Below are 22,904 nucleotides of genomic sequence, written 5' to 3' on the forward strand. Positions count from 1 at the left end.
CCGCGGCTGGCGGCTTCGGGGAGCCGGATGGGGGGGTCGGGGTGGGGGCCGGGGGCCCTGGGGGGCGGGGCCAGGGGAGGCCGGGGTGGGGGTGGCCGGCCCTCCCGGCCATTTTGGCCGGGGAGTCTGTGTAAAGTGTTTAAAAAGAAAAACTCTCCGGAGGAGGACGTAACCTTTTCTTAACATCTGGGGCTCAATTAGCTAATGACAGCAAAGCCTTCTCCGGTGTCGCTGACCCCTGGGCAGCAGCCTCGCTCCCCCACCCCCGGTATTTATACAGCTGCGGCCCCTCGCTGGGGCTAGGGGCAGGGGGCTTGGCTGGGTTATCTCGGCGGAGATCCGCCGCCCACCCCAAAAAGAGAAAGAAAAGGCTTAGCACTCGGTCCCACCCACCGGCCCCGCAGCCCTACGCGTCGAGCTCACTGTCTCCCTCTCCTTCTCCCAGCGCTTCCCGCGGCCTCACCGTCCCCCGCCCGCCAGCGTCTCCTCTCCCTCTCCTTCCCTCCCCTCCTGCCTCCTTCCTTTCTCCTCTCCTCTTTTTTGTCGCCTCTCCCTGTCTCCTCTGCTTCTCCTTTTCTCTCCTCTCTTTTGTCTCCTTTCTGCCCATCTTTGTTACTCCTTCACTCTCCCCCTCTGCCCACCACCCCTTTGCTTGTCTGTCTCTCTTTTCTCCCCTCTTTCTCCATCTTTTCTCTCCCCGGCGGCCTCCCCTCTCTTAACTCTGAATAGCTTCCTTGTTCCTCCTCTGGGTTCCTGTCTCTCCCTCTCATTCCATTGCTTCCTCCCCACCTTTGTCTCTCCCTGTCTAAACCCCTGAATGCCTCTCTGTCTGTCCTCCCAGAGGTGCATCCCGCCCTGGCTGCCGGGCAGACATCCCCAAGGGGGAGCAGGGGAGTGCTGAGCCACCTCTGGGCCAAGCATCCTTCCCACTGCAGGGCTGTGCTGGCCTGGGGCTGGGCACTTGCGACTGACCTGGATCCCCAGTGTGGGAAGAGTGGGAGAGCTGGGTTTGAGGCACCAACTCTTCATAGAGCCAGAGGGGATCCCCAGCGGCTTCTCTAGATGCCCTGCCACTCTGGCTCCTGGGATCTCCACTTCCCTGCCACTCTGCTCACCGGACCCCACCCCAACACCCTGTCACGTATTTTGAACCCAGATGCAAGTATAGACACCCACTTTGCTTTTTGTCTTCCTTTTAGCACAGTTAAAACAGGTTGGAGTCTTTTTTTTTTTTTTTAATTCGCCAATACTAAGGAAAAACGTGATAAGTACGGAAACTATAAATAGTACAAAATAGTCATGTCCAAAGACATGGAATAGCAAAGAGCACAGGACTTGGAATGAGAGGAGCTGTGTTCAACTGGGAACTCCGTTGTTTAAACACTTGTGTAATCTTGAGGAATCCGTTCCCTCTCTGTAAAATGGGGGATAAAAGTAAGTTATTAAACAACAATGAGATTTATCGCCCATAGGTTCACAGCCAAAGAAAGGTGAAGATCTTTCATTATCGCTTTTTGTTTTCCTGGAGAAAATCTCGGAGTCTAGTATTTTTCTAGGATGGCAATGTGTTCCAAAATTCTACCTCTTATTTTCCCAAATACACCTGAAATTCTCACACTCCTTGCAGACTCTTCTACTTAGCTTCCCTTGCACAGAAAAACGCAGATAGCTAACGTGCAAACAATGGAGGTGGGAGGAGGTCCCAGAGCTCCAGGGCTTGAAGCCGGGTAGGACCCTAGGCTCACTCTGTACTGGGCACTGTGGCGGGTCCTTCGCATGCGGGATCATGAATCCTCACCAGAGCGGAAGGCAAAGGGTGCTCTTGCCCCTGATTTACGCCTGGGGAAAGGGAGAAGCAACTGTCCGAGTACCACGGCTAGCTTGGGGTTGGGGCCAGGACCGGAACCCAGGAGGGTTTCTCTCCTCGGGTAAAGGGTAGGAGACAGGGTGCTTGAACACCTTCGGTGGCCCGAGCGGGGCAGAGGAGAGAGGCACAGCTGCCCTCTTTCAGGGAGCTGTGGTAGGTGGGCTCCACGCTCCGACCCCGAGTGCAGGCGGGAGGGGGCGGGGACAGAGGGTGGGGTGCTGAGCCCTGGCCGCTGCTGCGCCCGCGCCGGCCCCTCCGCCGCCCCCCAAGCCTGGCTCCCCGCGCGCCGGGCTTGCTGCCGGCACCGGATGGAGAGTCCCGAGAAGGCTTAATTTGCAGGAAGACATTCTCATCAGATCTCGTCTCCGGCAGCCGAGCGCTGCTGCCGGGGGTCGGGCCGGGCTCCTCCCAGCACCCCTCCCCCGGGCCCTGGCTGGACGAGAAACAGAGATGGTGGCAGCAGAAACTGGAGCCCCGGCGCCGGAGCGGCCGCGAGGGGCCGGGGCCTTTGAGGGCTTCGCTGCTTCTTGCCAAGGTCAATCCAACCCCTCCCACGCTCAGGCGGAGCGCGCCGCGTGCTCCTGGCAGCGGGGGGCGAGGGGCTGGAGGTGGGCGTCCCGGGCCAGGCCGGCCCAGTGTGCTGCAGGGGCCGGGCCTCAGCGCTCGCCACCCGCCCACTCTCCGGGCAGGTGCTCGGAGATTCCTGGGCACCGGGGAGGCTGGGAAGGGGTGCCGGGCCAGAGGCTGGGATCCTGGCGGCTGGGTTGACCCACCCGGGCGGAAATGGAGACTAATTAGGGACGTTTTTATGCTAATATGCACCTGGCTGAACTTTTCTAGGGCCGAGAAAGTGTGTAGAATTGAAGGGAAGAAGTTCCGGAGAGCCAGAAACTTCCGGAAGCACTTGATTCCACGATTAAAGACTACCCGGCTCTACTGCTCACCCGCTGTGTGGCTTTGGGGAAGTTACTTGGGGACTTCAGTTTTCTCTGAAAAACCGGCAACTCGGGTCACGTTTTTTTCCCAAGCTCAATCATTCAGAGAAGAGAGGAAATCTGGCGGTCAGGTTGCTCCCGGAGGATAGAGGGGAGATGGGTTGCAGGAGGAGTGAGGTGTGTGGCAGAAAGAAGAATCCTGGCTGGTGCAGAGCATCGGAGTCGCAAAAGCCAGGAGCACGTTTCCAGGGGTCTATGGCTGTCTCCACCGTTGCCCAGAGGTGAAAATGAGGCGGGCCAGGGGAGGGAGGCTGAACAAAAGTCCCCGAATAGATGGCAGGAAGGCAGAAGGAGGTGACACTGTGGTTAAAGAAGACAGGGAGATGGGGTGGGGAGCAGGGTAGAGAAATGGGTGTTTTATGGTGGCACCCACCTGAGCTTAATCATAAGGTTGGGGTGGCAGGGAGGGATGGCCATGTGAAAGGGGAGATGACTGATGGGGTCATGTCCTGAAGGCCGGTGAGGGTTGAGAGCTAGGGCACATGTCGGAAGAACAGGAGACACATTTGGGGGAGGGTAGGAGAGGATATTTCAACCCTGAGGGAAGTCTTCATTGGTCTTATTCAACTCATTGTTGGAGGAGGCCTCAGTGTTGTCACTGAGTGAGGAGTAAGTGGACCTAGGAAGAGTCCACTATGGAGACCGGATCAGGAGTAGAGTGGGGGTGGCGGAAGTGCTGATGAGCAGGGTCACAGCTGAGGCTGGGTTGCAGGAATTTGAAAGCAGTGTAAAAGAAGCTTTTGTGGGGATGGGAGAGGGCCAGCATTTACTGAGATGGTCTTGCATCCGTCTATACATTGCCTCATTTAATTCCCATTACAGAGTGCAGCAGGTGTTAGCATCCCAGTTTATAAATGGGGAAATGTAGGCTCAGAGTGGTGAGGAAACTTGCCTAAGGTCACTCAGCTGGTAATTGATGAACATGATTTGAACCCAGGTCTGTCTGCTTTAGAATGGAGGCTGCTTCTATTGTGCTCCATGGGGCAAGAGACCTGACCCTGGGGCCTCAGCAGTGCTTCCTTCCCCAGGTGTGGCCATCCTGGGGCACTGACCCATTTGGCTGGAAGGAAGAGGCTGGGCTTTTGACCCAGGGCAGCCTGTCCTGAGCCAGCCTGAACTTAGCAGGAAGCCTCCACCCAGCTGAGAGGAGGGGGAAAGGGTGGGGATTTTTGTTTTTGTTTTTTTTCTTTCCCTAAATGAGATCAAACCATATATGTTGTCCTGCAACGTGTTATTTTTTCTCCTAATATTTCCATGCATATATATATATATGTCTATATACTTTTTTAAAGTTGTATAGTATTCCTTTATATAGATATTCCACTTATTATTTATCTAGTCCCCTCCCTCTGGACATTTATATTGACTCCAAAGTCTTGCAGTCACAACAGTTCTATAGTGCACATCTATTCTCGTAAGAATATCTTTGTGCAAACAGAAGTATTTCTATAGCTTTATTATTCAGAGACCAGTGATTTGGGAACAGTTATCGACATAAGTACCATTAGTAGATTGCAGAACTAGCCCCAATTATGTTCTCTTCCTGGATCCACACATTGTAATGCTGTTCTCCTTTAATCCTGCATTTGGGCAGCTCTATAGGATAAGTTCCTAGAAGTGGCATCATTGGGTCAAGAATATGCTCATTTTAATTTTATTTTTTTTACATTTTATATATTTTTGATAGAGCACAAGTGGGGGAGGGGCAGAGAGAGACGGAGACACAGAATCCGAAGGAGGCTCCAGGCTCTGAGCTGTCAGCACACAGCCCGACGCAGGGCTCAAACTCACAAACTGCAAGATCATGACCTGAGCCGAAGTCGGACGCTTAACTGACTGAGCCACCCAGGTGCCCCACGAATATGCTTGTTTTAAATTCTTACAGTTAGTACTAAACCTCCCTCCAAAGAGGCTATATCAATTCATACTCCCTCCATCAAAATATGAGCGTGCTCATTCTTTCACATTCCTGCCACTGGGTATCATAGAATATATACAGATTTGCCAATCTAGTGGGACAAAAAGAGTTTTTCACTTTGGTTTTCATTTCTATTTTCCTGAGTCTATACAGCTCAGCCACAGGCCCGTTAGCAGAAGAAAGCATCGTTTGTGAAGACCTGAAGAAGAGCTCAAGAATGAGTAGCAAATTTAGGGCAGCCCTGAGGAAGAACTTAATGCCAGTGAATGAATGCTCTCAGGATCTAGGTAAGGGAAGCAGTGGAATTGCTTTCTCTGTGCACATTCCTATGCTCCGGGTCGATCAGGACCCCCAGAGCTCTGGGTGAGGTCTGGGTATCTAGGGTCTCATGGCCAGCAGCCAGATAGACACCCACTGGTGAAGGCAAACAGGCCACGTGGGGCAGAGGAGGGCAGGTTCCAGGGAGGGCACAGGGAAGATGAGGGTTACTGGGTTGTGGGTGCGAAATGAAAGCTGGGAGAGCCTCAGGCTGGGGAGGTGAATGATGGGAAAAGAATGGGACTCCAGACTCAACAAAGGTGGGGAGGGAGTAGATATAAAGTGCTGGCGGTACCCTCCCCAGATCCATATGGACTTCTGTCCCCAGCCTGTTCATAATACCATAGCTGATATTTTTTTTTGAGTGCTTATTGTATGACATTGCTCTAAGTGTTTCAGTTTATCAAATAATTTTATACTTGCAACAATTCTATGAGATAGGTATAATTATGATCCCCACTGTACAGATGAGGACATGGAAACATAGAGTTAAGTTCCTTATCCAAGGTCACACAGCCTAAAAGTGGCTAGGTGGGGGGCACTTGGGTGGCTCAGTCAGTTAAGCTTCCGACTTTAGCTCAGGTCATGATCTCGCGGCCTGTGAGTTTGAGCCCCGCATCGGGCTCTGTGCTGACAGCTCAGAGCTTGGAACCTCCTTCGGATTCTGTGTCTCCCTCTCTTTCAGCCCCTCCCCTATTCATGCTCTGTCTCTCTCTCTGTCAAAAATAAACATTAAAAAAAATTTTTTTTTATTTAAAGTGGCTAGGTGGGATTGGAACTCAGGCCACAGGGCTTCAGAGTCCATGCTTCCAACCACCACATATGACTTTTTATGGCCTTCATTAGCTAATATAATAATAACCACCATTAATTGAGAGCAGACCAGGCATACTGTTTTTGTCTCTGATGCTTACAAGTAGCGTATGTAATAGTAAGTGTTACCCTTAATATAAAGATGAGAAGGTGAAGTTCAGAGAAGCTGAATACATTGGTTAAGATCACGCAGCTAAAAAGAATTTGAGCTAGAATTTACACACAGATCCATATGAATCAAAACCTCCTGCCCCTTCCACATCACCCCAGGGCCTTTCACAATGTAAGGAGAGGAGAAATCACACGACCACAGAACAGCCAGGGCTGGAAGGATCTCTGAAACCATCCAATCTGAATCTCTCATCATAGATGGAGAAATGGAGGGTCAGAGAGGGTACTTGCCCAAGGTTACATGGCAAGTCTCAGAACAAAGCACATCTCCTAGACTCCTGGTCCTCTCTGGGGATTAGAGGCTTTGCCTCATCTCTGTAGAGGTGAGAGCACATGTGAGTGCAGCTTGGAGGGAGAATGTGTGTGTGTGTGTGTGTGTGTGTGTGTGTGTGCGTGTGTGTGTGTGTGTGTGTGGTTGTGGGGTACGTGCGGGCAGGGAGCCACATGCAGTGCTGCGAAAGGCACTCCCTCATCAGCAGGGCTGACCAGGACACAGAGTGGCAGTTTGGAAGGGGAATCTGAGCATGCCATACTTTTCCTATAACCAGAACCTGGAAACTCTCCCCTTCCCCATTCCCCTTCTATACCCCCACCGCATATACATGACCAACCTGCATATTAGCATAAACTGCTGTCCTAGACAAGCTTTTAAAGGGTTCCGAGAGCCTCCTACCATTCTGGGTGACCCAAAGACTGCCTTTTCACCTTACTGGGCCACATGATCCAAAGGTACATGTAAAATGCAAAGTACCCTGGGACCTAGCAACAGTGAAGAGGGTATATGTCATTCACACCTTTCTGGGAATTAGTTTGTTAGCTAGGACAGTGTGTCACAAACTAGGGTATCTATCCTCAGAATAAGTTCTCTGAATACTTTTAAAATTTGGATTCCACTGGTATTAAAATATTTTAGCAATTATAAGGACAGGGCTCTGAAGTTAAACATTTTCATGGACTAGGATTTCAGTTCCTTCAGTTGGTGTGCACCAACATGGGCCTGGGAGCTGCTGGGAGCTGCTGGGAGCTGCTGGGAGCTTGCAGATGGGATCTGTGAGAATTACCTTCCCTTTTAAGAGGTCTGTTCATTCACAAGTTTGGGAGACTCCGTGCAAGGACCACTGTGGCGTGAGCTCTTTACTATGGCGTCATGTCTGCCAATGTGCTGGGGACAGATCTGGGTTCTAGTCTCAGTCATGTGGTCACTTGGGGTCTCAGTTTCTTCAGGTGGAAAATTCACTTGCCCTTTATGCTTGCAGTATCCTGTGTGCCAGATGCGTGCTGGTGCTGAGAGGGACAGGAGATGAAGGAGGTTTAAGCCTATGAGGTCCAGACAAGCTGGTGAAGGCACTGAGCCTGGCACCCTCCTGTCTGACAGTTCAAGACAGAGGGTAGGAAAAACCTACAGGGTGTAACAGAGGAAGAGGTTGGTCACTTGTGCCTGCTGGGTACAGGTGGGCTTTGTGACAGAAGTGACTTGGAGGGGCACCTGGCTAGTTCGGTCAGTAGAGTCTGTGCCTCTTGATCTTTGGGTCGTGAGTTCAAGCCCCACCTTGAGTAGAGAGCTTACTTTAAAAAAAGAAAAGTGGCAGTGGCTTTGAGCTGGGCCTTGAGAGGGTTGGGCAGGGTGGGCTTGGGGACAGAGCTGAGGTGTGAAGTACATTTAGGGTACTAGACCTATAGTTGAAAATATAAGGATTATCTCATCCAACTTGCTAGTTCTCTTATATATAAGAGAACATCATGAATCCCAAATTGGCTCAAAGGCCTTCCCAAGGTCACACAGCCAGTTAGGGTCCTACAGACAGCAAGGAGGTAGGCAAGAATTTTTTTTTTCAATCTGGAGCCGAGTTTGCAGACTCGAGAATGTTTTCAGGGAGTCCAGCCCCTGCTGGCAACCCCCTCTCGCACCATACACGCCACGAAGCCTATGCCGACTCCAGCAACCCACCTCTCTTGCAGCCCCCGGGACTCCAGAGGCACACTGCCCCACAGACCTGGAGTTTTTTTAATTTTATTTCCAGTCAACAGAACAGCCACATCCTGGCAGAAACCAAAGTGGAGGGAGGTCTTTAGCCCACTGTTCCCAACCCCTAGTCGTTGGCCTACAGTAATCGAACTCAGATTCAAAAAAGGTGTGAAAGTCAGAACCCGCAAAAGTCCCGCCCAGACCCTAGCTTGCACAGTTTCCTGGGCAGGGGGGGCTCTTGGGCACGGGCAGCCTGCCTCCACTTGGCCTTAGAAGTCTTTCCTCTCCTTGCAGGGGGAGGGGGCAGGGAATCTCAGGCTGTGCCCACCTCTTTGGGCTGGAGGAAATCCTCCCCTCACACCGGCCTCTTAGGGTCTGTGGTCACCCATCCTATCTGGGAAGAGGGGGCTCGTTGCCCCAGGACTAATGGGGTAATAGTGAGGTGGTCAGAGTGGGGCTGAACCCAGAATGGCCTAGGGTCTTGTGCCAGCTTCTTTCAGCAAAGATGTGGAAAGAACAGCCTATTGTGGGTGTCAATTAAAGGCTAAAAACAGCATGGCTGTGAAACTCAGATTTACTACGTCTGGTCTAGGTTTGGTTGCTATTTCCATGACCACCACCATTGTCACCTCTGTCAACACCACAACCACCATCACCTCTATCCCCTCCACTATCAATATCTCCATTATAACAACCACCTCCACCCCCACTGCTATTAGCATTTCCATCTCTGTTTCAACCGTGACCTCCATCTCCATGGCCAATCACTACATCCATTACCACGACCACCCCTACCATGACCATATTTCCACCTCCACCAGCATCATCACCTTCAACTCCTCCACCGTCACCTCACCACTTCCGGGAACACCGGGACCAACTCCACCATGATCACCGCCCCTGATCGCCACCCCTCACCTTCCAACGCCTGCTACCGCCCACCCCTACCTCTGCCCATTTTAATCCGTCTACACTACATAGAATATAAAGAACTGCTATTTGGGTTAACCCTTCAACCTCTTGTCGTTTGTCCAAACCCAGAAAGCCCAATTGTTGACCCCGTTTCCCCAGGTTTTCTTTTGAGGTTTCTCATAGAAGATGAAATTAAATGCCGTGTTCTTTAAGTTAAGGACGATGATGTGTCTCTTGCCGTTCCTGATTTACCAGGCCCATCACTCTGTCCTGGAAGGAAATTGGATTACTCTGACAGAATGTGTTCTTTGGAAAGCAGTGCTGGTTATTACCTAATTCCTTATGACCTAGTGTTTGCAGATTGATTTTTTGACGACGTGTCCCAGTAGTTTTCTATTATAGCAGCTCGGCTGATGGGCCACGCACTTCCAGAGACATCTGCTTTCCCCCACGTTTAAAAAGAGGCAAGGACAGGCTGCCTGGGTCTCCCTCGGTCTCCAGGCTCCTCACCAGTTCTCCATAAATCCCCTCAGAGCGAGAGCTAGTGAGCTGACTCCACCTTGGGCCAATTCCTTAAGTACCTAAGCATGTAAGTCATCAGGGCCTGTGGATGTGAATACACAAGTTCTTTCCCTCTTGGCTTCCTGCCTTCTCATGATCCCATGCGGTGCCTCTTTCAGTTTTCAGATCACAGCTGACCTTTTTAGGCTAAGAAAAAAAATAAAAGCCTCTGCTTTTTTAGTGTCATTGCTTATAGGCTTTCTCTCCCCACTCAAAAGGAGCCAGCAATCTCCTTATCCCCTTTCGTTGGCCTGTTATAGTTAGAAAATGTTTTTCTCATTCTTTTGCCGCCTTGTGCAAGTTGTATCTCATTTCTTTCTCTGAACGACTCTTCTGATTTTATCTGCGCAGGCTTTTGTTATTTTTTTTGTATGTGCCCCTCCTTCGTAACCTGGCCTGATTTCCACTTTCTTTGGCACGGCCATTTTCATTTTAGCTCTCTGGGAAGCTTGCTGCATAACTAGCAAGTAATCTCCGGGCCTCCTTTAGCTGGTTTATGCATCAGGAGAGTTTCATTCTCTTCTCCTAATTTTGTTGCCTTATGTGGAAATGTCCAATTCTCCTTAGAGAGTGCCTTTGGTTCTTAAACTCAGTATTTGTGCTTTTCATCTTGGCTCCCAAAGCTTGGTGCGGAAAGCTTTTAGAAAGGGCCAATTTCTGCATCTTGCCTGAGTTCCTGTTTTTCCTCCCTTTCTCTCAGGCAGTGGTCACCTTTCTCCTATGCCCTTCCTTTCTCCAGCAGCTTTAGTGTGTGTGTCATACCTAATTGGCACCTGCTCCCCAGGACACATACTGGGGTAAGCACAGGGGGAGGGGACTAGCACCTGGATCGGGTGGCTGGTGCCCGACTTTGGGTGTGGACGCTTACCAGGAGTGTTTGGTTAACGTGGAGGGTTTTCCCTGTGCAAGGACCCATTTGTTCATTCTCAGACTCCCTCATTCCCTCTAGAATTTCTATTTTTGTCTGGGGCCCTGACAGCTGCGGGTTCACAGGGTAGATGGGTCTTCCTGAGAGTCGGGGTGAGGACGACCTGGGGGCACACCGGCTAGTATGGTACACAGACCTGAAATCAGGGCAACTACATAGAAGTGGCAGTTGTGAGGCATGAAGACACTGGCGTGTGCACGGTATGCTGTGCGCCATACTAGAGCGGGGTCTTTGGAGTTAGCAAGATGTTTGCCAAGAACCGGGATACAGAAGGGCATTCCAGGTGGAACAGGATATGCAGAGGCAGAGAGGGATGTCTAGGATGGGCCATGTGGGGCAGGGGGAGCCTTTGTACTCTGTGAGGGCCCGTAGTCTTCCCAGGTCCCACTGTCTGGGTGGATCTTGCAGGGGGCCCAGCGCTCCGAGGCCTCTGCTGTGGTCTTCAGACTTGCCTCCCTAGTGATGACTTTCTGCACTCAGCCTGGCTGACCAGTGTCCCTGCATCCCTGAGAGGAGCTTGGGACCTCATCCCTTGCCTTTCATAGTGGCTATGACAGTGGGAACCCATGAACCCCTTTTTGAACATCCCACTGCCGAGATGGGGCTGTTCTCTTCTCCCCCGGGATCCAGCTAAACACCCTCTACACTCTAGATTAAATTCTTTTATGTTAAAAAAAAAATGGAAAATACAGATTAGCAAACATTTAAAAGCAGTTTCAAAAATCAAATGTGATCCCACCATTCGGAATTAACCTTGGTGACATGTTGATGTTCATCCTCCCAGATGCATAATTTCCTTTAACAAAACATGTAGTCAGCCATGTGGGCGTCTTTCAGAAGTACATACGGGTCCCCCTTCTTATTTAAAACTGCTACATGGTACTCCACTGCTCTAGGGAGCCACAATTCAGACATGGAGGCTCCATGGGTAGTGCTGACTGAAAAAAAATGAGGAGGGGCCTTTGTAGATTTTCCTGCATTTCCTTTTCTTTTCTTTCTTCCTCCCTCCCCTTTCTTTCTTCCTTCCTTTCTTTCTCTCTCTCTCTCTTTCTTTCTTTCTTTCATTTTATTTTTAATAATCTCCACACCCAACGTGGGACTCAAGCCCATAACCCTGAGCTCAGGAGTCCCACGCTCCACTGACTGAGCCAGCCAGGTGCCCTAATTTTCCTGCATTTTCCTTGTTCCTTTGGAGCCCAGTGATCCAAAGGCTATAGGAAGCCCTGATTCAAGAGTCAGGACATGGGAGTCTGAACACCGCCTGTTATACCCATGTGTGTGGGTCTCAGATTTATCCATACATCTCTCTGAGTCTATTGGACATTTCTGAGGCATTTAATACAACTGACCACTCTCTCCTCCTTGACCTTCCTCCCTCTGGCCCCTGTGATGACATCTGCTACCTCAGCCCTTTTCTTGTGTTTTACTTGTCCTTCACAGTTTCCTGAACTAGAACCTTTTCTTCTGACTAGTACTTAGATGTTGGAACTCCCCAGGGCTCTCTGCCTCCTGCCTCTTCCCACCTCTTCCCATGCAGTTTGGTCCTTTCGGATGACCACGTTCCATACGTTTGAGAACCAAACTCTCTCCGGCCCATCCCCTTCCCTGAAATTTAAATCCACACATAGCCATGTCCCGAAGACATCCCCATCACTAGCTCAAGTGTTTCCACATCTGGGCTCACTCCTCCTTACTCCCTTGGAGTCTGTCTCAGTGACTAATGCTCTTCTTCCTAGCAAGAAGCTGGAATAACAAGAAGGGAAGTCTTCTCGTTCCCTCCTGTGACCCTCTCAAATCCAGTGCCTCAAACAGCCTCGTTCTTCCCCTCAGCCCCCCTCCTCTGCTCCCACTCCCTGCCTCAGTGCAGGCCCTGGGGTCTTCCTTCTAGACTGTGCCCACAGCCTTCACAGGGCCTCCCTACCCCCAGATCCTCCTAGAATCCACCCACCGGGATACTTTTCACCAATACTTTTAATCGATCAATCAATTAATTAAGGTGTTTATTTTTGAGAGGGAGAGAGAGCGTGCGCAGGCACATGTGCAGGGGAAGGGCAGAGAGAAGGGGAGACAGAGGATCCAAGCAGGGTCCTCACTGTCAGCATAGAGCCTGATGCAGGGCTTGAACTCACTAGCAGTGGGATCATGACCTGAGCTGAAACAGTCAGACACTTAACCGACTGAGCCGCCCAGGCACCCCACCAATACTTTTTTTTTAACGTTGAGGTATAATTTACATACAATAAAATGCACATATTTTAAGCATACAGTTTGACAAATTTTAATGAATACATTACATCTGTGTAACCACTACGATAAAGATACAGAAAAATTCTATCATCCCTTCAAGTTCCTTGTGATCCTTCTCAGTCAGCCCCTGTCCTGTGGCCCATCACTCCACTGATTGCTTTCATCAGAGGTGAATGTTGACTCTTCTATAGACTTCATGTAAATGAAATTATATGGTTTGTATTCTTTGCTTAGCAAAATGTTTTTGAGATCCCTTCATGTTGTCATGTCCTAATCATTTACAAGAGGCTGTTTCTTTCAGTCAATCTCCTGCTTAAAGCTATTCGGTGGCTACTGAATGACTATTCCTCATGATCCACATTCCTGGACCCTGCGTGATCTGGCCTCGTCTTACACGTTGCCCGTTCTTCAACTTTAACCTTTAGGAATACTGAACCATTTGTTCACCTGCACACACATAGCTTTTCATGGGTTGCGTCTGCTCATCTCCAACTCAGTTTGCCTAGGAACTCCTACTCATTTGGCAGTGCTCTGTTCAGACGTAGATTCTGTGAGGGTTTCTCTGACCTGTTCCTACCCTCAGGACAAAGAGTCTGTCAGCTCCACTGTAATGGACTGTGTCCACTATTCTAGTCACCCCTGAACCCCCGCCCTGCATTGATTGAATGGATTCCTTTCTTAGCCTGACTCCTGTGTCATGTACATTATTTATCATTGTTCCCATTACACTATATGTGTTTATATAATTGTGCAACCCCTCAGCTATGCTCAGAAGGATAGAAAGATTCATTCTGTTTCTAGAAATTCTTCCTGTGGAAGATGCTCTTGTTGCCTCCTCAAGAGGGAATAACCCTGCGGTCTTTGCTAACAGACCTTGGTCTTGTTCAAGGAGCCATGTGCCCAGAGATACCTCTGCCAGTGACTGGTTGAGGAGTGGTCTACTTCTGACCAATGAGACACAAAGGACTAGTCTTTAGGGGGCTTCTGGAAAAGTTTGTCTGCTTGAAAAGAAGAAATGAGAGAAGAAAAAATGGCCCCTTGTACACCTTTCCTTCTCTTCCTGTTTGGGACACTATTTTATGAGGGTGTGATATTTGGAGCTGTGACACCCATCTTTGACCATGAGACAAAGGTCAAGAGAAGCACAGATACATGGATCCCGCATCATGGCATTATGGAGGAACTAAACAAACCCCAGACCCCCGCTACCTTCCAACCTGTTGTTATGTGAGGTAATTAAATGACCTGCTTGCTTAAGACACAATTTATTGGGGGAGGGGGGGAGAGACACAATTAGTTGGCTTTTCTGATATTTGCAGCTGAAGACATTCTTAACTGATACATCTTGTGAATAAACTTATTATTTTGAGATAATTGCAGAACCTGTACATTTTTATGAGATTAGGAAGCACTTAGTATCCAGACGGTGCAGAAGAATTTGTACTTTTCCTGGCAAATGACCATACCACCTCTCTGTCTACCTTGACTGGGCCTCAGGGAGGCTTTCCTTTCTATCCTGGTTTCTCAGTCTTTTGACCTCTTGACCCTCCCTTCAGAAAAAGGAAGGAGCTTCCCTCTCTGGGCCTCTGACCTAGGTTCTCATTCAGTCAGTTGCATCTAGTTTTCCTCCAGTGGAGCTGGGGAAGAGAGGGTTTTGGGCCCTCGAATATCTTCTTAGCAACCCACGAAAAAGGTTGTTGTTACCCTATTTTGTAGAAAAGTTGAGTCAGATGAGTGAAAAACCTGATTGTGATCATGCAGCTAGTAAGTGCAGGAGCCTTACAGTGAGGTCTGCCCAAGCTCCTCTTTCTGCCTTGACGTCTAGCCTCTCTTGGGCTTAAGTCATGTCAGAATCTAGAAAGTGGTAGTGCCACATTGCTTTGGGTGGCAGTCATGAAAATGTGCCACTCAGATCTTCAGCTGCAGGGAGTTTAGTTGACCAAGGAGGCCGGGTGCTGTGCATTGGTGCTGTGGCCACACTTCTCATGGGCTGCTCCCCCTTCACTGAGCACTGAGCACAGCAGGGGCACTAAGACAGGCCCATTCCTGAGAGATGCAGGCCTCCTCTGGGGACGACTTTAGCTCAGGGACTGCTCTTGGCTTGGCCGAATCCTCCTTAGAATCATGATGTAATCTGAGACTTTGCTCATCTGACAGTCCTTCCTTCCCTCTGTCCCTCACAGAGGTCAGACCCATGTCATGGTTTGACAGCTCTGTGCTTCTCTGGCTCGATTCTCTTTTTCTTTTTACAGATGTTTCCACAAATAAAGCTCATGTATATCTAATCCCACCTCAGGGTCTGGCTTCTTAGAGGACCTGAACTGATGTGCTTTGGTTTTTTAAACCCCTAAACTCAACCTGGCAGTGTGTATATAAAGCACCTGGCATGTACTGGGTTATTTCTCTTTTCCTCTCAGAGTGTGTGAAGGTGTTAATGGTGGCTATGCCGTGAGGCAGTTTTGAGTGACAGCAAAATGGACCATGCTGTGATCAGGAGAATTTGTGCCTACCTGGAAACTATATATCCTGAGTTCAGAGAGGCGGAGGCACCCCCCTAAGGAAACACAGCTCATTCCCAGATGCCCAAATGTATACCCAGTGATGCATGGAGTAGGGAGTCAAAGTCAGAGTGAAGAGATGGGGTCAGCATGCAGTGTGGGGCAGGCGTTGTGCATGGGGAAAGCAGCCCCTTCCTGCCCCTCCCAGCTGGCTTCCCACACTGGTCTGTGTGTTTTGGTGCCATGGCAACGGGTCGTGAGGGCTGCCTGTGGAGAGTGAAGCTTCACCTTAGGACACTGTGGGGAACTAGATGCATCTAGAAGATACCAAGTCCATGACCTCTGGCCTCCCAGCTTTGCTCCAGCCTGGAGATACCACCCAGCCTAACCAAGCCTTTAGTCATCGACAAATGCCTTTCTCTGTTCACACTGCCTATCCAGCCAGTCGGTTTCGATTAGCTCTGATTGGCCACACTAGCTCTGATTCTGGAATGCTCTGGGTTTTTTTTTTTTTGTTTTTTTGTTTTTGTTTTATGTTTGTCTGTATCCTCTATATATCTCAGGGCCAAGTTCCAATCTCACCTCTACCTGGAAGCCTTCCCTGAGTTCCCCAGTCCACAGATCCTTTTCTTCTTCTGTCTAGCAGTTACTGTACTATCTGTAGCATTCACATTATAACACTTGGACTTTGCCCCAATCTAATTCAACAAGCTCCTAATATGTGCTAGGCACGGTGCTAAGTGCTGAATGCTCACGTGTGTGTCTTGGGGCTAAGTCTATCCCATGCTCATTAGATTTCAGCAGACCCTCTAGCAGCACTGGCTTTAAGGCCAGGAAGGACAGGACAGGACAGAGGTTGCAGCTTAGTAGAGCCTTGACTCAGTCCAGACAGGTCACTGTCTGAGTCTTCGTTTTCTCAGCTATAAAAAGAAGATGATAGTACCTACCTCACCAGCTTGTTTTGAGGACAAATGAGGTAATATATGTAAAGTACCTCACACAGTTCTTGCTCAACATGTTCATTCTTTGACTGTCTCTCCATGCCGACCTTCCACCCTGTAAACCCCCTGAATCTAATGAAATGAAACCATTGGGTTCTCCTCTTCCTCTTAGGACTGTTCAAAGAACTCCCTGTTGGGGGACCTGGGTGGCTCAGTCAGTGAAGCTTCCGACTCTTGATCTCAGCTCTCAGCTCTCCTCTTGATCTCAGAATTGTGAGTTCAGGCCCCGCATCGGGCTCCATGCTGGGTGTAAAGCCCACTTCAAACAAACAAACGAACAAACACACACCCACCCAAAGAACTCACTGTCCTGGGTTGGTCAACTTAAATAAAATGCTCAAGATCCAGTGTTTTCACACACTTTCTCTCAGTCAGTCCTCCATCAGCTCTGGGACAGGAGGTAGTGCTCCTGCCTCATCCAGGACTCAGAGGCTGAGCACCCCCAAGATCACAGAGCTAGGAAGCAGTGGAGTTGGCTCAGAATCAGGCCTGAGACAGAAAAGCAGCCGTAAGTAGACAGAGCCCGTGAGTGAGAACATGTGATACTGTTCTGCCCAAGATATCACTTCTGCCCAAATAATTCCAAATAATTCTATAAATGCAACATAATGCCAATCAAAATCACAACAGGATTTGTCCCTGTGAGTGTGTGTGTGAAATTTAACAAGCCAATTCTAAAACTAATGTGGAAGAAGAATAACAGTTGGAATAGCCAAGAAATACTTGAAAAAGAAGGACAACAAGGTGACATGCCCTATAGATAATAAAACACCACCGAGTTGTGCGAATTAAAATGGTGGTGTGCTGACATGGGACAAGACATGAGGATCAAGGTCACAGAACAGAGTGTAGGAAGGGCTCTTGTATAAAGAGGAATCCGGTGTGGTAAAGTGGCATTGAAAATCAGTAGGGAGTGGCTCACTCAGTGAGCACCCACCTCTTGACTTCAGCTCAGGTCATGATCTCACGGTTGGTGGGATTGGGTCCTGTGTTGGGCTCCACGCTGACAGCCAGAGTCTGCTTAGGATTCTCTCTCTCCCTCTCTACCCCTCCCCTGCTCATGCTCACTTTCTCTCTCTCTCTCCCTCAAAATAAAGAAATAAACATTAAAAAAAATAAAAATGGTAGGGAAATGATGCGCTCTTCAATAAATTCTGTGGAGACAATTGGCTATCCTTGTGAAAAAGCAGAAAGTTGCTTCCTGCTTTATACTACTCACTAAATAAATTCCAGATGGATTAGAGAGCTCAGAGTGAAAAAAACAAAGCTATAAAACTATTAAAAGAAAATATAGGAGAATTTGCTTATAACCTTGGGGTAGGAAAGGCTTTCTTTAGCAAGACATAAAACACAGAAACCATAAAGGAAAAGACTGCTAACATTGATTATGTCCCAATCTGAAACTGCTGAATGACAAAAGACACCATAAATACTGTTAAAAGACAAGTGACACACTGGAAGGAGGCATCTGCAAGACAGAAAAAATGGAAGGATTCATATTTAGGATATGTAATGAATTCCCACAAATAAAGTAAGAGATAAACCACCCTAGAAAAAATGAGCGATGGTCGGTAACAGACAGCTCCCCTCGGAGGAACTGCAGATGGCCAATTAAGTGTCTAAAAGGCTCAGCCACTCTAGTCATCAAAGACATGCAAGTCAACCAATACTGAGTTAACATTTTTCACCCATCAGATCTGCACAATTTTAAAAAGATTCTCAATAGCTACCATTGGCAACAATTTAAGGGCAACAGACACCTCTTCCGCTGTTGGTAAGAATGGAAGTTGTCAGGGTGTTTATAGAGCGTGGTCTGGCAGCGCCTGTGAAAATGCACAGTGTCCAGACTCTTCACCACAGTGATCCCACACCTCTGCCTGGAGAGATGCTCCAGGAGCATGAAGACACCCGCCCGGTCACAGGGGCCAGGATGGCAGTGGCAGAAATGTGAACAATCAGAAACAGCCCAAATGCTCATTAATAGAGGAAGAGCTAGATACATTTCTAAATATCCACGTTAGTGATGGTTTTCTGATGTTCAAACAGATGAAGCAGACCTCTGCATCCTGAAGTGAAAAGGTCTCATAATGAGAGAGAAGCAAGTCACAGAACAATCTGGCTCCGTTTATGTAAACACAGGCACTTGCTTTGAAACTATGTGCATAAGTAAGAATATTCTGGAAGGGTGCATACCAAACTGACAATCCTTGGGGAAGGAGGTAGGATTGTGTAAGAGCAAGGTGGGCTTTAACTGAAACACTTTAATTTTTTTTACAATGAGTTTGTATATATGTATTACTATTCCTACCACTCCTACTAGTACTAAGTTTAAAATTACTAGAAAGACTGGATTTATTCAGTGCCCAGCAGTCTGTGTCCCTTGTGTTCAAGATTGAACCTGCTGGTGTTCCTCTTGCTCAAATCCCATGCCTGGTTCCTGACTGCACACATCACCCACCCTTCTCCAACTCCTAACACTGGGCTCCTTGTCTGAATTCTCAGCCTATGCCATTTGGTCTATCGTAGTCAGGAACAAAGGGGAATTACTCATGGCCCTTGCTCCAGAAGAGCACATGGTCCAGTAAAATAACTTCAGCAAAGGTGTTTTGGGGAAAAGCCAGGAAGGCTTTCTAGAGAAGGCGGCATGTGAGCTGAGGCCACATCAAAAAAGATGGATTATTTTTTATCCTACCCCACAATACATGCATTATATTAAAAACTACATAACACCATGGGCGTCTGGGTGTCTCAGTTGGTTAAGCGTCCAGCTCAGGTCGTGATCTCACAGTTTGTGAGTTCGAGCCTCACATTGGGCTCCGTGCTGACAGTGCAGAGCCTATTTGGGATTCTCTCCCTCTCCCTCTCTGCACCTCCCCCACTTGTGCGTGTGCTCTCTCTCAAAAATGAATAAACTTTAAAAAAACCTGCATAAGACCATTACAGAAATTTTGAATGACAGAGAGAAAAAAACACTACCCATAATCCCATCACCCTAAATCAATGACTTTTGTGAATTCCCTTCAAGTCTTTGTCCACAAGGCAGACATAAGTGTAAGTATTGCTATGGACTGAATTGTATGCTACCAAAATTCATATGTTGAAGCCCAACCCCCAAATGTTGTGCTATTTGGAGACGGAGCCTTTGGGAGATAAGATGAGGTCATGAGAGTGTTGCCACATGGTGGGATTAGTGCCCTTATAAGGAGGAGAAGAGACACCAGAACTCTTTCTCTCTCTCTCTCTCTCTCTCTCTCTCTCTCTGCACACACTAGGAAAGGCCTTGTGAGAACACAGTGAGGAGACAGCCATCTGAAACCCAAAGAGAGCTTTCACCCTGCCTGGACCCTGCCAGCAACTTGACCTCTTGGACTTCTAGTCTCCAGAACTGTGAGAAATAAATTTCAATTGTTCAAGCCCACCAGTCTATGATATTTTGTTATGGCAGCCTGGGCTGTCTAAGACAAGTATGCAGTTTGAATAATGTATTTGATTATATGTATTTTTTTAAGGTTTTTAAAAAATCTATTTTTTAAGTAATCTCTACACCAAACGTGGGGCTTGAACTCATGACCCTGAGATCAAGAGTCGCATGCTTTTCCAACTGAGCCGGGGTGGGGGTGGGGGGGTGGGGGGAAGGGGCGCTCCTATATGTTTTGTTTTTTAATGTAACATTATATCATAGTCCTTTTTTATATTACTAAGTGAAATTTATAACGATCACTTTTAATGGCTGTGCAATATGCCATGAGTGTACTATATGATTTAACTACCCATTCCCCTATTGGTGGATCTTTAGGTTGTTTCTTACTTCTAAAGTTGCAAAGAACAGCCTGGAGCATGTAGTTCCCCCCACCCCTTGGGTTATTTCCTTGGAACAAATAAATTCTCAGAAGTGGAAATACTGGGTCAAAATTTATGAACACTTTTATGGCCCTTGAAACATGTTGCCAAATTGCTTCTAAAAGTATAGTTCCAGAATACACTGAGGGCTTTGTTAGGCAAATATGAGAGGTATAGAAATGGGATGGGGGGTCCCAATTCCAGGAAACAGCATGTGTAAAGGTGCACGGACTGGGACAGACTTGTGTGATTTATCCCTTGAATGCCATGACATGGCCAAGATGGAGAATTGTATGGCAGGTTCTGTTGGTGGTAAACCCAATAGCTTTTCTCAATCTCCTTCTTACTTGCTCTTCTCTCACCATAGAAGGTAAAAGCCAGATAATCTGCTTCCCAGCTTCTTTTTCAGCTAAAAGTGACAACATGGCTCCATTCTGTCCAAAAAGATGTAAGGGGAGGCTTTGAGAAGAATTCCTTCCTTCCTTTCTTCCTTCTTTTCTTCCCCCAGGTCTCTCCCTTCCTTTCTCCTTCCTTGCTTCTTACTTTCCTTCCTCCCTGCCTTCCTTCCTTCCTTTCTTCTTCATTTTCAACCTGCTTATCAACTCTTTCAACTGGGAAGCTAAAGGTTTCTGATTTCCCGATTATGGGAGGGAATGCCATTGCTACCATCTCTCCTTCCTTCTTTCCTTGAATGCAGATGTAATGTGTGGAGCTACAGCAGCCACATTAATATCATAAGGGTAGACAAGCATGAGGACAAAAAGCCAACATAGTGAGGGTGGCAGAAAGGCAAGACAGAAAGAAATTGGATCCTTGATAGTACTATTTAAGTGGCTAGTTAATACCATCAACCACCTACCTCGAATTTCCTGTTTTCTGGGAGAAACAACCCCTTATTTGACTAAACCACTGTTAGATTTTTTGTTGCTTGTAGGCAAATGCTTCCTAATAGATCTAGGACTCTACCACCGTGTCCTATCTCCTCGGCACCTGGCATTCAGATTCTAGTCCTGTTCCACTAGAGTTCAATGCTGTCTCTTGGAATTGGGAGTGGTGGATTTTTGCAGCCCGGAACATTTACTGCCTGCCCACCCACAGTCTGGTGGTATTCCCCTTCTAGCTCTGGGTGCTCCCAGTGGGCCTCAGACTTGGAGGCCTGAGCCCTGTTTGTTTTTTCAGGAGAGCCACCAGGCCAGGACCTTGTGCTCAGGCAATGCTGATTACTGGTGCCCTTTGAGGTCTCAAGAGAATCCTGAGCCAAGAGTCCTGGATTCATTCTGGATCTTTCCCTTATAGTCATACGGCTTTCGTCAAGTCCGTCTCTCTGAGCAACAATCTCTTCATCTGTAAAATGGGGCCAACTGGGGTTGCTGGTAAGATTTAGAAGTGCAAATCTGGTAACATGGTAGGTGCCTGAGAAATGTCTTCCATTTGAAGACAACCAAGGCTCAGAGAGGAGCATCGAGGAGCCCAAATCATCATGTTGCAGAGTTGAGGATAGACTCAGCATGCCGAGTCTCCGTCAAGGTGTGTTTCTGTAGCCACGTGGCCTCCTCTGTGGAGGCCTGGTGCCTGGAGTGATGGCACTCCTCCCCAGTCACTCAGAACAGAAAATACAGCGCTGGTTTGTATCCGGGTAGCAACTCAGTGTTCGCTGAGGCTGGTGCTTACCCCACTCCACAACAGGCGAGGGAAAGGAGCCTCCGCTTCTGGGCTGCAGGGCCTGCGGGGCCTGCTGAAACCTTGGGAGCTGGGTGCTGTCCCCAGGCCCCCCAGGCTAGAGTGCGAGCTCCCCTGCTTCCCACCAAGTGACCAGAGTCAAGTTGGCCTGCCCACGTCCCTTGCACAAAGTCTGCAGAACTGCCCCCAGGTCTCTCCTGCACATCCCCAGCTGATGATTTGAGGACTACATTCCATCAGCCAAAATTAGGACATGTGCTCTGTCAAAGGATTCTTTCCATGACTGAAGGTATTTATTTGAAATTTCTTATCAAGGAATAAAAATGAACTCTGCCAGAGGTTTAATGAATCACCTTAATTGGAAGGAACACAAATATGTGCAAACGGCTGTTTTGGACACACTAATGATGTCAGGAGAGGTTTCTTTCTCAACAGCTAAGGGGTTGAAGTCTTAGGCCCGGGAATAGAAGTGGAGAGGTAGAAGGGGGTGGCCATGGGCAGAATTTACTTGCCTTGAACAAATTCTCCCAAAGTAGCAGCTTTTTAACATTTTTTCAAGGGGATATAGAGGCATGATGCTTAGTGAAACCAGAATGAAAAGATATAAATAGATGCAGTGTGAGAGCAAGTCCGGGGCCATGGAGAGCAGGTGATCAAAGGGTTGGCATGGTCGTTTTATTGATCTCATCCCCCCCGCCCAACAGCTTGCTGGCTGCTCAGGTCCCATACCGATGCCCACCCCAGACTGGCCTCTGTACTGGGGGGAGACCAGGTTCCCAGCCCCCATACAGAGTTTCCATCTATCTGCAAAGTCACCTGCAGCTTAAGAGAAATGAGGGGTGTGAGGCCCAGGATGTGGGCTCTTCTCACTGGAACAGAGCAAGGTTTTTCTGATGCGGTTTCCACCTTCCCGGAATAAGGGTGGACTCCCCTGTAAGTCTGCTCATCATCATACCTGACAGGGGACACATAACTCATTCTCCGTCCCCAGTCTGTTCCACTTACCAGCCTCTCCGAGAAAGCCATGTGCTAGGGAGGCAGAGACCTGCATTCTGGTCCTGACACACCCCAGTGTCCCAAAGGGGAGGAGCCCATCAAGGGATGCTTGTCACCCGAGGCCAGGGGAAGACTTGGGGCCCTGGGTGCAAATCCTTGTTCTGTGTCTTTCTGTGTGACCTTGATCAAGGTA

At 48.5% G+C, this 22,904-nt stretch overlaps 1 long non-coding RNA gene across 1 annotated transcript; it reads left to right on the top strand.

The window, feature by feature from the left end:
* Positions 1-2,267: 2,267 nt before the first annotated feature.
* Positions 2,268-14,010, top strand: LOC125175277 (uncharacterized). Its single transcript, XR_007155735.1, has 4 exons — positions 2,268-2,402; positions 2,708-3,083; positions 4,934-5,067; positions 12,998-14,010. It is a non-coding gene; the product is annotated as an uncharacterized LOC125175277 (long non-coding RNA).
* The last annotated feature ends 8,894 nt before the right edge of the window (positions 14,011-22,904 follow it).

Source organism: Prionailurus viverrinus, chromosome C2 (assembly GCF_022837055.1).
Source record: "Prionailurus viverrinus isolate Anna chromosome C2, UM_Priviv_1.0, whole genome shotgun sequence".
NCBI lineage: Eukaryota > Metazoa > Chordata > Mammalia > Carnivora > Felidae > Prionailurus > Prionailurus viverrinus.